This window comes from Wolffia australiana, chromosome 8, assembly GCF_029677425.1.
Source record: "Wolffia australiana isolate 7733 chromosome 8, ASM2967742v1".
Classification (NCBI taxonomy): Eukaryota; Viridiplantae; Streptophyta; class Magnoliopsida; order Alismatales; family Araceae; genus Wolffia; species Wolffia australiana.
The window spans coordinates 7,725,561-7,740,486 of record NC_135842.1 but is presented as its reverse complement, the minus strand read 5'-3'; the positions used below and the strand labels follow the sequence as shown (position 1 = coordinate 7,740,486).

General features: G+C 42.9%; 1 non-coding gene across 1 annotated transcript; it reads left to right on the top strand.

Annotated features, from left to right (window-relative positions):
* Positions 1-650: 650 nt before the first annotated feature.
* On the top strand, positions 651-846 carry LOC144707260 (U2 spliceosomal RNA). The gene has a single exon (XR_013582423.1). It is a non-coding gene; the product is annotated as a U2 spliceosomal RNA (small nuclear RNA).
* Positions 847-14,926: the final 14,080 nt, after the last annotated feature.

Below are 14,926 nucleotides of genomic sequence, written 5' to 3'. Positions count from 1 at the left end.
AGTACGAGATCAGAGATTCGGATCACACCTCAGATATAGATCCTAAATGAAAGGATTTAAGGTGTTCCTAATTTCACTTTTCAATCTCCATGATCCGTGACAGGAACTGCGTTAAGAGAAAAATCGCACGAAATAATCGAATCGTCATGATCCCGAATCATGGATCATGTTAAAACAAAATATTCTGATAGCAGGATTTCTATGCTAGAGAATGCAGGCAATCCCACCGACGATTAAAAGGATGCATCTACGCTTGAGGAAGAAAAATTTCAGTGACCCGCACGAAGTTAATGTCTCCTTCTCACAAGGAGAGAATCTAGGTTATAATCCTTCCAACGTTGTCGAGCAATCTATTCTAATAGAAGCAGACCGATAAAAAAGAGAGAAAACAACCGAATTCGTGATTTTCCGAGGTCGCGGGGCCCGATAAATGGAAAGAAAACAGTCAAGTTCGCGATTCTCTACCTGTACTGCGAGGAGCAGAGTTCGACCGAGCAGATTCCACCGTCCGAAGAATACTTCTTGCGAGCAAAAGGGCGGAATCTATAAGAAACAGTCTTCCGGGAACGTATTTTTATCCCATATCGAGGAATTCGGAAACAAATGAAGCAGTTGGGTATAAATAAAGTCAAATCACCTCGATTAAAATCATACCTTTCTCGGCCTTTTGGCTAAGATCAAGTGTAGTATCTGTTCTTATCAGTTTAATATCTGATACGTGGGCCATCGGCCCACATGATATTAAATTAATTTCTTGTGGGGGAGAGCCCACCACAGTGGCTTGCCACTGGGGCCCTCACGCGTCGCCCTTGCGTTGCACTACTGCATCGGCCTGGCGCGCCCCTACCAATGATTATGAAACTTTTCAAGAGGAGCGGGTCTGTTCATATCTGATATTGTATCCAATACCACATATTTCATGCGCATCTCAATTATCATTGCATTTCATGGTTCACACCAAAGTGCAAGACATTTCATGGTTCACATCACCTACCAATTCTAGTCCAACAATAAATAATAAATAAAACGCAGCTCTCCCATTTGACGGCAAAGGGTTTTGTTTCATTAAAAACTCTTATGTGGGCAGAAGTACTTGAATGATAGTCCAGATTAAAGCATAAATTAAAAGCATTGTGGAGTCAAAAGCTTTTAACACGGTTGATTTATTGAGTCAGTAAAAATCTGTGCGGATACCATAAATTATTTGTATTTTAATTTCAACAGTACCTTCTCATTGAGTCCATAAATATTTGTGTGGATGTCATGAATTATCTGTCTTTAAAGTAGAACAATATTTTCTCATCGAGTCAATAAACATTCCTGTGGATGCCATAAATTATGTCTTTAAATTCCAACAATACCAACATAGACCTTTAAAATTAGGGTTAATAGCACAAGATATCCCAAACTTGTTCAAAATCTGAGACTTATCCTAAACTTTTTTTTCTGCCACGTATCGTCTTTAGGGTTTTTTTTTATTTTTATTTTTTGGCAAAAATCCCGGTGGCGGGTGCGTCCACCCCTCGGGTTGTGCCCGTAGTCCGATCAGCCGTGCCCAGGTGCCACCCAGGGTTTTTATTTATAAAGTGTAGTTTTTTTCAATGTTTGTGGGCGTGGATCGAGTATATATATCCCAATTACACTCGGATCCCACTCGTCCACGCCCATAGTTAGGGAAAAGAAAAGATACATGAGTGATACCTCGCGACGCCGAGGAAGTGTGTTCGCTGTCGTTTCTCCGGAGCGATTCCACGAGGTCATTGTAGCGCTTGGTAGCGCTCTGGTCGGGGTGGTTCTTCGTCGTCGTGATGTGTGCTCGGAGTGGGCGGAGTGACGCTCTAGTCGAGGTGGGCGCGGTCCACGCCTCGTACGCCAGAGCTCTAGGCGATCCTCCAATTCCGCGGGTCGGGCGTCGCGAGGAGGCGGCGTGTGCGGAGGGAGGGCAAGCCAAGACGATCGAGCCGATGACATCCTCGGGCCATGGGCGGAAGCTCCTGCCAAGAATAGAAAAGAGTGGAGTGGGTGCGAGCGTGTACCGCATGGTTGGCGAGGCCATCAGCTGTCTGGTTTCCCTCTCTTAGCTGATGACGAAAGCACGCGATACGCGAGCGGCACCGCATGATGTCGTTCCACGCTTGACGTTGTCGCCACTGGGAGCATGTGCATGTACTAAACATATCAACTAATATCTGTGAGTCGGATTCCACGACGATATTATGAAGGTTCCGTTCCTCACAGAGGAGGAGACCATCACGTATCGCCATAGCCTCGGCTACTGTATTAGTTTGTACGCCATAAAAAGAAGAGAAGGCAAGAAGGAGGCTCCCTGTGTGATCGTGTAGGAGGCCTCCGCCCCCTGCTGGCCCTAGGTTCCATTTTGCCGCACCATCCACATTCAATTTGAGAAAGCCTATTGGCGGTGGGAGCCAAGAAACTACTCGATACTGGATGCGGGTGGCGGGGGGGGTCACCGGGATGCCAATAGAGCGGAGGAGGTCACATGCAAGTGGTGATCGGCTGTCTCGCGATGTGAGGAGAGGCTGAATGCGTCGAAGCCACAGCTGAACTCGACACCTGATGTCCTCAGCTCGCATAGGTGTACCTGCAAAACGAGACGAATTTTGCCCTTTCCAAATCTCCCATAGAAGATAAGCTATGGTGATGGGGAGGATGGGGCTCCGTGCAGAGCGAGTCGGCGTGAGGATAAACTTGCCGAAACACTCAGACGGTGTCAAAGGACGAATACAGTCGGTGATGAGACGCCAGCAGTCCACTACCGTCTCGCTATGGAAGAAAAGATGATCTATCGTCTCTGTGTGCGGGAGAGTGGGGCAGCAGTGATAGCGCAAACTAAGAGAACAGCCTATCCGAGCCACTCGGTCGTCAGTCGGGAGGCCTCAGTGGAGGAGTCTCCAAAGGAAAAAGGAGACACGTGTATGGATCGCCGGATGCCAAATGCGCTGATCCCAGTGCTGTGGGGGAGATTTCACACGGAAATGCTCCCACGAGGAACGACACGTGTATGCTCCATGGGGTGTGAGTGCCCAGATGGCACAATCAGGACTAAGGTCAAGAGGGGTAGTCTAGACCTCAGATAAAGTGGCCAAGGGAAGGCCGTGCTGCTCCCATAGGTGTGGTGTGTTGCTTCTAAGCAACTGGGCCATTGTGAGGCGTACACGGTGTGGTACGAACTGAGGATGAGAAGCGAGCGCCGCATTAGCATGCCAGGTGTCGTACTAAGCGCTAATGTCGCCTCGACGGATGTGCCAACGGGTCACGTGACTCATCTCAAGCCAGTGGCGCTGCCATGTCCGCCATCGCTTGGTGCCCCGAATATCAAGCTCGCGTCGGGCCCATTCTTTGTGTTTAGCTAAGATGAAACTCCCCAATGGGGAGTGGGTGGTACGCATACGCCATACCAGTTTCTTTTGAAGCATGTCTTGGACATCCGAGAGGCGTCTGATCCCTAGACCCCCTTCGAGCGTCGGCCGACATACTTTCTCCCAAGAAACCCAATGGTGACGTCGCTCCCCCTCAAAATGACCAGACCATAGGAAGCGTGCACATAGGCGTTCGACAGAGCGGAGAACCGTAAGTGATAGTGAGTGGACCGCCAAAGTGTGTAGCGGGATACTCATGAGGACATGTCGGATTAGTTGGATGCGGCCTCCAGGGGAGATGAAACGTAGTTTTCATCCCTCCAATTTCTTCCTTAGGTTGCCTAGCACAGCATCAAAATAATGATGACGAGCAGGGCCAAGGAAGATAGAGCATCCAAGGTAGTCGAATGGAAGCTGTCCTCGTAAGTATCATGTGGAGTGCTGAATGATCCCAGAGCGCCTCAGAGTGGTGGACGGGCCCACAATAAAGCTGCTCTTCGAAGCGTTGACAAGTTGGCCGGAGGCTTGCTCGTACGCTGTAAGGACACTCATAAATTCCTTGATGGATTTTTTAGATCTATTAAGGAACAAGATGGCATCATCAGCAAATAAGGAGTGAGAGATGATCGGGCAACCCCTCTTTGTAAAGTACGGTTGGATGAGGCCTTGGTTGATCGCCCGTGTGAGCGATCGGCTAAAGACCTCCTCCATCAATATAAAGAGGGTGGGTGAGATAGGGTCACCCTGCCTAAGTCCCCACGTAGCCGTGAAAAAGCCGGTGGAATTTCCATCCATCAAGAGGGAGAAGTGATTCTCCCTGATGCAAGCCTCGACCAGTCACGATGAACGCATCCGTGAATCCGGGCGCGCAACACTTCGAGGAAGTTCCACTCAACTCGATCAAAGGCTTTCTCCATATCAAGCTTGATGATGACGTTAGAGCCCGAAATATGAGTGTCTATCGATTGGGCTAGCTCGTGTACTAGTGTGATGTTGTCATGGATCTGTCGACCCTTGACAAAGCCACACTGTTCTGGCGAGATAAGTCTATCAAGGAAGCGTCCAAGTCGGTTTGTAATGATCTTTGATGCAACTTTATAGCATACATTACAAAGACTGATCGGACGAAAGTCACGGAAGGAAGTGGGGGTGTCCACTTTCGGAATAAGCGCCAAAAAAGTGGATTTCCAACTCTTTGCGAAGACTTTACGTTGGAACGCTTCCTTGATAGCTAGGACCAAGTCAGTGCCTACCGCATCCCAGCACGCCGTATAGAATTTGGCAGTGAAGCCATTGGGTCCTAGGGCTTTGTTATGGCCCAAGGAGAACACTACCTCTTTGATCTCCGCGCGCGTCAGGGTAGCTAGCAAAAGTGCATTTACCTGGTTGGTCACTAAGGGGGGGATGGAGGTGAGAATATCCTCGCTCATAACAGTGGGCTACGAGGAGAGGAGGGAGTGATAGTACTCCACGCCTGCACCTACTAGCTGGATAGGGTACTGTCCATGCGTCTCGAGGATGGTCGTATAGTTCGGGTGGGCTTTGTGACGGATCGAGGCATGAAAGAAGCGTGTGTTCCTATCACCCTCTCGCATCCATTGGATACGCGATTTTTGGAGATAAAAAATCTCATGTCGTCGCATAGCATCCTCCAGCTGCTCTCTAAGTCGTAGCTGTCGCTCCCCCATGTCATCTGTCCAGCACTCCTGTAGGTGACGGTCGACATCAATCAATTTCCATTTAAGCTCCTCTACCGGGGAATGGACGTCTCCAAAGACATGGCGGCTCCACCATTTGAGGTGGAACTCGAGGTTGCGCAGACGGTAACTAAAGTTTTCCATAGGTGACGTAGAGATGGAACCGTGCCAATGACTACGTACATATCTATGGAAATTACTATGCTCCAACCACATGGTTTGGAAGCGGAATGGGGGGTGGCGGATCCGATGACTCGAATCCGGGAGGAGGAGAATCGGTGTGTGGTCCGAGTAAAGTCTCAGAAGGAGCTCTACCGTGAGAGTGCACTGCATCAATGTAGAGCTATTCGTGAAACAACGGTCAAGCCGTCAGATATACGCCGCATCCGCTTGGTGTTCATTGCACCAAGTCCACTTCTCCCGGTGGTAGGTGGTTCCACTAACAGTGATGTGAATAAAATCATTGAAGGCATGCATAGAGCGTAGCCGAGGTGGGCGCCCCTTTGCGCTCGCTAATGTCCCGTATGCAGTTGAAATCTCTGGCTATAAACCAAGGGAGTTCAACTAGCTGCGAGTGAGAGTGAATATGGTGGGCGAGTTCTTCCCAAGGGGCCTCCTTCTCAGTTTGTCTATGCGGAGCATACACAATGGTAAGTAGATAAGGCTTTGGGGAGCACAACACGTCAAAGGTGACGTATTGTGTTCCTTCGGCCAAGAGTGCGATCGAATAATCTCGCTTCCAAAGAAGCCAGAGTTTATTTGATGGATGGTAGTAAGCATGATCCATCCCAAGTTTCCTCGCGATGGTTGGGGACTGATCCGATGTAAGCATCGGCTCGAGTAGCCCCATGATGCCTAATCTATGCCTAGTAATAAGGGTAAGTAGATGGGGTTGGGTGAGAGGGCTACCTATCCCTCTACAGTTCTAAACAAGACTTGGAACCATAAGTCTATCGGCTCGCGTGACGCACCGAGATCGGGTGTAGTACGTCTTGCATGAAGGTGGGGGTGATGCATGTGAACGGCGTCTCGAGCCAGGAGGGGTATCCACATCCGAGTCCTCGGAGAGGGAGAAAGTGGGAATCTCTCCTAGAAGAAAACCCATTCAACCTGAAATTTTTACATTTCCTTCAAAGTAAAAAAAATATCATGAACTTTAGGCTTAAGTTCTTCGGCACAAAGACCACAGATTTATCAAACATAGATTATTCAAAATTTACACATATTTATAACTCCTGAAAGATATTTCTGATTTTTATCAAATATGGATTAGAAAATCCTACTTCATAGATGTATGATATAATATATGTCGATAGCATTGGAAGCATCATCTATAAGGTCTTCAGTTGTCTTCTTAAGCAGAAGGCAAAGACTTGATATCCAGAAAATGATGCTAGATAATAAGACGGAGAGAGTTATAGAAAAGAGAGAGAGAGAGAGAGAGAGACCGAGGTAAAGAGACAGAGAGAGAACGACAGAGGAATAAGGAGAGAATACAGAGCGAGAGACCGGGACAGAGAGAGAGAAGGAGAGAGGGAATAAACTACCAATTTTAATTTTTGTAGCTTGCCCGGTTGGGAGATTTACCATTCTTGTGAAAGTATTTTCATAAATATATTAGTTCGTACACATTCTAAGGAAATGGTTCAAAAGGATGATAACTAATAGAATTCTACCTTAATACCCTTGGCGTTACCTGATTTTATGAAACTCTCAGAGTAATCAATGCAGTTACAAGAAAAGTTATATTTTATGATACATCTCCCTTTAGTGTTTCTGGAAGATTTATAAATTTATGCTCCTATTTCTGGTCATCTTTAAAATATTAAATTCTGAATCTCTTCATGCGCGTCAATAAGTTTGGTTCACAGGATCCGGATTATACGATTGACATAATGGTGCACATTCTTATAACAGAAAATGTGTTATTTATAGAGCTTTAAAATATCAGACTTTGACATAGATGCAATGCTATTACGCCTTGGTCAGTGAAACATGTTAAAAAATTAATCATTCCCTCGTGGCTATGTCTAAACGCATATCTCAAATCAGCATATTTAATTGATTATCATTTAAAAAGAAGGATAAAATCATTGATAAGAGTAAACTACCTTAAATGCCTATCAGTATTTGTCTTATTTTAATTTCCCCCGAATTTAAGGACAAGATAACAAAATATTGTCAAAAATTTTCTGGAGAAAGAGCGGTGATGAAATGAACGTGAACTTTGGAGTGATTTCAGCAAGAATTTATCAAATAAGATGACTTCAAGGTCAACACAAGGGTCTAATTCATATATTTTATTACCTTTAAACAACTGATATGAGCCAAACATTGTGGTTATCAGTATTTTTAGACCCAACCTTCTTCCCACATACACCGTCATTACTATCGTTTCGTGTTGTATTTAGATCGCAATACTCAGTGTAAAGGTTTGTAGTAAAAGAATTACTAGTCCTCGACAGTAATTACCCCGTCACTCTCTCTTCAAATGGATAATATTCACTCAGTTCAAATATTAGATGGCCCATACGTATTTTAATATCTGAAGGTCACAGGAGGTTCAAAATTATACTTTTTACTGACCAATGGGGGTTACTAGAAAACATTTTTTTGATGCATGTCTTTTGTGACATAGAACTTAAGTGGGACGACAATTAGAAAAATAGAGATCTGAATCGAAAATACATTCATCTAAATCCCCTTAAATTAATCATTAAAAATATTAATGCAGACAAGTGGAAAACCCCTACCACAAAGAAACCCAGTCCACCAAAATTTTTACACGTTTTTCAAAGGCATTAAAAAAACATCGATAAACTTAGACCTGAGGTCTTCTGCACGAAGAGCACGGCATTATCAAATATAGGTTATTCAAAATTTACAAATATTAATAATTCCTTTAAGATATTTCCAATCTTATCAAACATAGATTACGAAATCCTACTTCATAGATGTATGATATAATATTTGTCGATATGTAAGACGGAGTCCATAAGATTGAAAGCATCGTCTACAGGGTCCTCAGCTGTCATCCTTAAGCAGAAGGCAAGGACTTAATATCTAAAAAATGACGATAGATAATAAGATGGGGAGAGAGATATCATAACGAGAGAAGAGAAAAAGGGCGAGAAAGAGGACAATAACCAACGAATACGAGATACAGAAATACGAAGCAGAGAGACAGAGAACGATATAGAGAGATTAAGAGGCAAAAATACAGCGAGAGAGAGAGAGCGAGAGAGAGAGAGAGAGAGGGACAAGAGGAGAGAAGGAGAGAGAGAGAGAAAGACTGACCGAGAGAGAGGGACAAGAGAAGGAGAGAAAGAGAGAGAGAGAGATAGAGAAAGACTGACCAAGAGAGAGAGACAAGAGAAGGAGAGGAGAGAGAGAGACAGAGAATACGGAGTGAAGATGGAGAGCGAGAAAGAGAATAAGGAGAGGAGATAGAGAGCGAGGGGGAAAATAAGGAAAGGAGATACAGAGCGAGAGAATACGGATTGGAGATGGAGAGCGAGAAAGAGAATAAGGAGGGAGATAGAGAGCGAGAGGGAGAATAAGGAGAGGAGATAGAGAGTGAGAGAATACGCAGTGGAGATGGAGAGCGATAGAGAGATTAAGAACGGAGATAGAGAGCGAGAGGGAGAATAAGGAGAGGGGATAGAGAGTGAGAGAATATGTAGTGGAGATGGAGAGCGATAGAGAGAATAAGGAGGGAGATAGATGTTGGAATTCCTCCATTAAAGTGGGCTACAACCATTGTTTTCTTAACGGTTGCAACCTTTGGTATACCGGCGGTTGCAAGCCCTTGATGGAGGGGCTTGCAACTGCCACCCTTTCGAATCCAATTGGGATTCTTTTTAAGGAGTTTTCGGGTCCCCTTGGTCCACCATCGAGAGGAGTCCCCAAGGTGCCATCGTCCTCGAGGAAGAAGCTCCTCGGTGAAGGATCAAGAAGGACCCTCCACCCTCAAGAAAAAGTCAAAGGAGACTCAAATGGAAGGTACTTTTTTGTTTTTGATCTATCAAATGGTATCAGAGCATGATAGGTCGACGAAAATCGATCACTCTGAGTGATGATCTTCATCGTTTTGGATCTCCATAATCCATTTCCGCATTGAGTTTTTGCAGCTTTCGTTTCGTTTTTTTTTTGGGAAGATGAAGGCTATTATGGTTTATAATATATTAAATATACCCATTTTCGTAAAATGATGGTGGCTGGGTTGGTTAAGGTGTTGGAGGGAATGGTGGGTTGGGGGAGGTCGTGGGTTCAAGCCCCCCCCTCCTGCATCGATTTTTCTTCTTTTTTAAAAGGAACTGAAAATATAGCCCATTAAGAATTGGGCTTCATGAAAGGGCATAAGGTCATCTTCAAAACCATCCCAAAACAGTTTTTTTTTTTACTTTTCTTTGGAAATATATATGACATTTTTTTTTAATGCTCATATTGGCCTTATAATAGTGGCCCACTAGAGTTTATATCGGCATAGAAAAGGTTGAATGCAACATTGAAATATTCCCAAAATAATATTTTGTTTAAATTCTTTTATGTTAAAATGACATCCTTGTTATTTTTTAAAGTCTTTTCTTTTTTTTAATTCATGCAAATATATCCTAACCCAAAGGAGAGGAAATATTTGGCAGAATTTATTGCACACTAGGTCACTAAAATTTAAAATGGATCTAGTATTTTCGCATGCAATGTGATGGCTATATCAACCTTAGTTATTTGTTAAAATACTAAGATAAAGAAATGATTTTGTTCATGCAAGCACTTATTGGCCCAAAGGAAAATGAGTGCTTGGCCGAATGTAAGCCATGTTCATGATAGAAAATTTAACGATCATTATGTGTAAATGATCAGGATAAGTCATCCCAAAGGAGATCTTACCAATGATTATTTATGATTGTTTGAATTTAACTATCTTACGAAGTGGATCGCTCGCAAGTTGATTATCATCCAAAGATGAAATTGATGTTGCATTTGATCGCTTGTGCCAAATTTCACTATTTGGTGTTGACGTAAATTTTGATTACGTTCTTATGTGAGTTTATTTATTCTTTGTATTTAGGCTTAAAATCTTCTGATATTTGCAATTTGAATTCCATTCCTATGTTAAGTGGTACAAACTTTAAGAAATGGAAGGAATTCTTATCATTGTACTTGGGTGCTTGGATCTTGATTATGCCCTCCGAACGCACAACCATCGGCCATAAAGGAATCTTCTTCTCCTGAAGAAAAGAAGGCCCATGAAACATGGAAAGGTCCAATAGGATGTGCTTAAAGGTAATCAAGTGCACCATTCCTGAATCCTAAGGGACACCTTAGCGGAAGAGGCAACAGATGCCAAAATTCTCATTCAAGAAATTGAGAAACGGTATCATAAAGAAGATAGAGCTGAGATTAGTACTCTCATGAATCGCCTTACGAATATGAAGTATACAGGAAAAGGCAATATACGAGAGCACATTATGGAAATGTCTCACATACGTTCCAAATTAAAGGGATTAAACTTGGAACTTCCGGAGGAATCCATTGTCTACATGGCTTTAAACTCTCTCCCACATCAATTCAGTCAATTCAAGGTGAGCTATAATTGTCAAAAGGATCCATGGTCCTTGAATGAGCTCATCTCGCATTGTGTGCAAGAGGAAGAGAGACTGAAGTCAGAACAATGTGAAAGTGCTCATCTTACAGTTGCTTCTTCTGACAAATCTAAGGATAAGGGAAAAAGGAAGGGCAAACAAATTGCTGGCGTTCCACCTAAAAAAGAAGCTGCATAAGGAGATGCGTTGCTTCTTCTGCAAGAAAGGTGGACACATGAAGAAAGACTGTGCCAAGCGCATAGAATGGTTCAAGAAGAGAGGTATTTTTCTTTCTTATGTTTGTTCGGAAGTTAACTTAGCTTCTGTACCAAGGTACACTTGGTGGGTAGATTCTGGAGCCACTACTCATGTGAGTGTATCCTTGCAGGGCTGCCTCAGCCATCGCAAACCGAATAACGGTGAAAAGTTCATCTATCAAGGTGACGGGAAATTGAAGGAGGTTGAAGCCGTTGGAGTCTTTAAAGTCGTTTTTAAAACTGGTTATCATTTGCTTTTAATCAGACCTTTGTTGTGCCATCTTTGGTGAACTTAATATCCGTTTCAGTATTGGACAAATCTGGTTACAATTGTTCATTTGGGGATGGAAAATTCGGTCTTTATAAGGATTCTGTACTTCTAGGTACAGGAAATTTAGGAGCTTATGATAATTTGTATTTGGTTGACACTAAAGTCTCTTCGGAATATTCCTTTCAATTAAATGCAGTTGGTACAAAGCGAAAGTTGGGTGATGAGATTTCATCATTTTTGTGGCACAAAAGGTTAGGTCACATTTCTCAAAAGAGAATTGAAAGGCTTGTGTCAGATGGAATTCTTAATTACATAGATTTTAAGGATTTTGGCACTTGTGTCAAATGCATTAAGGGAAAGCGGACAAATATTAGAAAATATGGTTCATATCGAGCTTCAGACGTCTTGGAATTGATTCATACTGATATTTGTGGTCCATTTCCTATACCCTCTTGGAATGGCCAACAGTATTTTATCACTTTCATTGATGATTATTCTCGATATGGTTACTTGTATCTCATTCATGAGAAATCTCAAGCCAGTGACGTGTTCAAAAACTCTAAGGTTGAAGTTGAAAATCAACTCAACAAAAGGATTAAGGCCATTAGATCTGACCGTGGTGGAGAATATTACGGCAGAAATGATGGATTGGGAGAACAACGTCTAGGACCTTTCGCTAAATATTTGGAAGAGTGTGGGATAGTCCCTCAATACACGATGCCAGGATCTCCTAGCATGAATGGTGTTGCCGAGAGACGAAATCGTACAATCAAGGATATGGTAAGAAGCATGATGAGCCAGACTTCTATACCTGAACCATTATGGGGTGAAGCGCTAAAGTCAGCAGTTTATTTGACTAATAGAGTACCAACAAAGGCAACAGAAAAAACCCCTTATGAGCTTTGGACGGGCAAAAGACCTAGTCTAAGACATTTACGTGTTTGGGGTTGTCCTGCTGAGGCAAGACCTTATAAGCCTAATGAAAGGAAACTTGATTCTAGGACATTAAGCTGCCATTTCGTTGGATACTCCGAATGATCCAGGGGATACAAATTTTATGATCCTACAACTCGAACTATTTTTGAGACGGGAAATGCTTTATTCTTTGAGGATGATGAGTTTGTGGGGGGAGATAAGATTAGAACTATCGTCTTTGAAGAGGATTGTTTAACAATGCCTCCTATTCTTCACAACAATGCTCAAGATAAAGAAAAATCACTTGACATTGGTGAAACAATAATTCAAGTACAAGATGATAATCAAGAATCCTCCAACCCTGAAATTCAAACTCAACAACCTCAAGAATCAATACCATTAAGGAGATCCACTAGAGTGAAAAAGAGAGCTATTCCAGATGACTACTTTGTGTATCTTCAAGAGCATGAAGTAGACATGAGCATCGAGGAAGATGACCCAATCAACTTCCGTCAAGCCATGGAAAGCTCAGATTCTCAAAAGTGGATTGATGCCATGAAGGAAGAGATCAAATCCATGCATGATAATGGCGTTTGGGAACTTGTTCCACTACCTGATGGTGCAAAATCCATAGATTGTAAATGGATATTCAAGACCAAGAGGGATTCAAGAGGTAACAAGGAGAGACATAAAGCACGTCTCGTAGCCAAAGGATTTACTCAAAGGGAAGGTATTGATTACAAAGAGACTTTTGCTCCAGTTTCTTTAAAAGACTCTTTTAGAATAATAATGGCACTAGTTGCACATTACAATCTTGAGCTTCATCAAATGGATGTAAAGACCGCCTTTCTCAATGGAGACATTGAGGAGACGATATACATGAAGCAACCGGAGTATTTTGAGTCCAAAGATTCAAATAATTTGGTTTGCAAATTAAGGAAATCCATTTATGGACTCAAGCAAGCTTCTCGTCAATGGTATCACAAATTCCATAAGGTTATCATTTCATATGGTTTTGAGATGAATAAAGTTGATAATTGTGTATATCATAAGTTCAGTGGGAGTAGGTACATATTTTTAGTTTTGTGCTTGGAAGATATTTGAGCAATCCAGGAATGGATCACTGGATAGCGGCCAAGAGAGTCATGCGCTATGTACAGAGAACTAAGGATTTCATGCTCACATATAAAAGGTCAGATCAATTGGAGATCATTGGATATTCTGATTCTGACTTTACTGGATGCCAAGATTCAAGAAGATCCACGTCAGGTTATATATTTCTGTTGACTGGAGGAGCCATTTCATGGAGGAGTGCAAAGCAACCACTTGTAGCTTCATCCACTATGGCCGCGGAATATATTGCTATGTATGAGGCATCTAATCATGGAGTATGGTTGAGGAATTTTGTCAGGGGGCTTCGAATTCTAGATCGTGTCGAAAGACCGTTGAAGATATATTGTGACAATAAGTCAGCCGTTCTGTTCTCCAACAACAATAGGAGCTTGACAAAGTCTAAGCATATAGACATCAAGTACTTAATTGTCAAGGAAAGGATACAAAATGGAGAATTGTCTACACAGCATATTGGAACAAACTCAATGATTGCGGATCCGCTTACGAAAGGTGTATTGCCTTAAGTATTTATGGAGCATACTACTCACATGGGCATTCTTCATTGGGAAGCATAGTGAGTTTAAGTGGGAGTTTGTATGAAGTGTTCTTAATGTGGACATGTATACATTTTCTGCAGAACTAAAGTTTCTTTTATCCATTTTGTTTATAAGATCTCCATAAAGTGGGACTCGTATAAAATTTAATCTATGTCATTCTACATTATAGCATTAGTGATTGTGGTGGGTTAATTGCGCAATAATGTGATGAAAGCTGTTCAGTCCTATGCTAAATATGTTGATGGACGAGATGAATATTTGTACCTTGAGAAATAGTAACCGTTTGAGCTCATTAAATATGGAAAGTCAAGGTGTGTAGCCCAAGTGGGAGATTGTTGGAATTCCTCCATTAAAGTGGGCTACAACCGTTGTTTTCTTAACGGTTGCAACCTTTGGTATACCGGCGGTTGCAAGCCCTTGATGGAGGGGCTTGCAACTGCCACCATTTCGAATCCCATTGGGATTCTTTTTAAGGAGTTTTCGGGTCCCCTTGGTCCACCATCGAGAGGAGTCCCCAAGGTGCCATCGTCCTCGAGGAAGAAGCTCCTCGGTGAAGGATCAAGAAGGACCCTCCACCCTCAAGAAAAAGTCAAAGGAGACTCAAATGGAAGGTAATTTTTTGTTTTTGATCTATCAATAGAGAGCGAGAGGGAGAATAAGGAGAGAAGATAGAGAGCGGGAGACAGAATACGGAGTGGAGATGGAGAGCGAGAGAGAGAATAAGGAGGGAGATAGAAAGCGAGAGGGAGAATAAGGAGAGGAGATAAAGAGCGAGAGACAGAATAAGGAGAGGAGATGGAGAGCGAGAGTGAGAATAAGGAGAGAAGATAGAGAGAGAAAGAGAGTGAGACGGAGAGAGAACAATAAGGGGAATAAGGACAGATGGTAGAGGGGGAGCGAGAGAACGACAGAATGATGGGAGAAGGAAAAACGGATGCTGAGAAATGACAGATAATTGAGTGCGAGAGGGTGCGGAAGAAAGCGAGAGGGAGGATGTAGCGAATAAAAATATCCGAAAAGGAAATATAAGGGGAGGAAAGAGAGCTAGAAAAAAGGAGAGACGGGATAGTAAAACGAACCAATCGAACAAAACGAACTCCCGAAACGGATGGGAACGAAGCTGACTTTCCTCAGATTCTGCTGACTTTCTC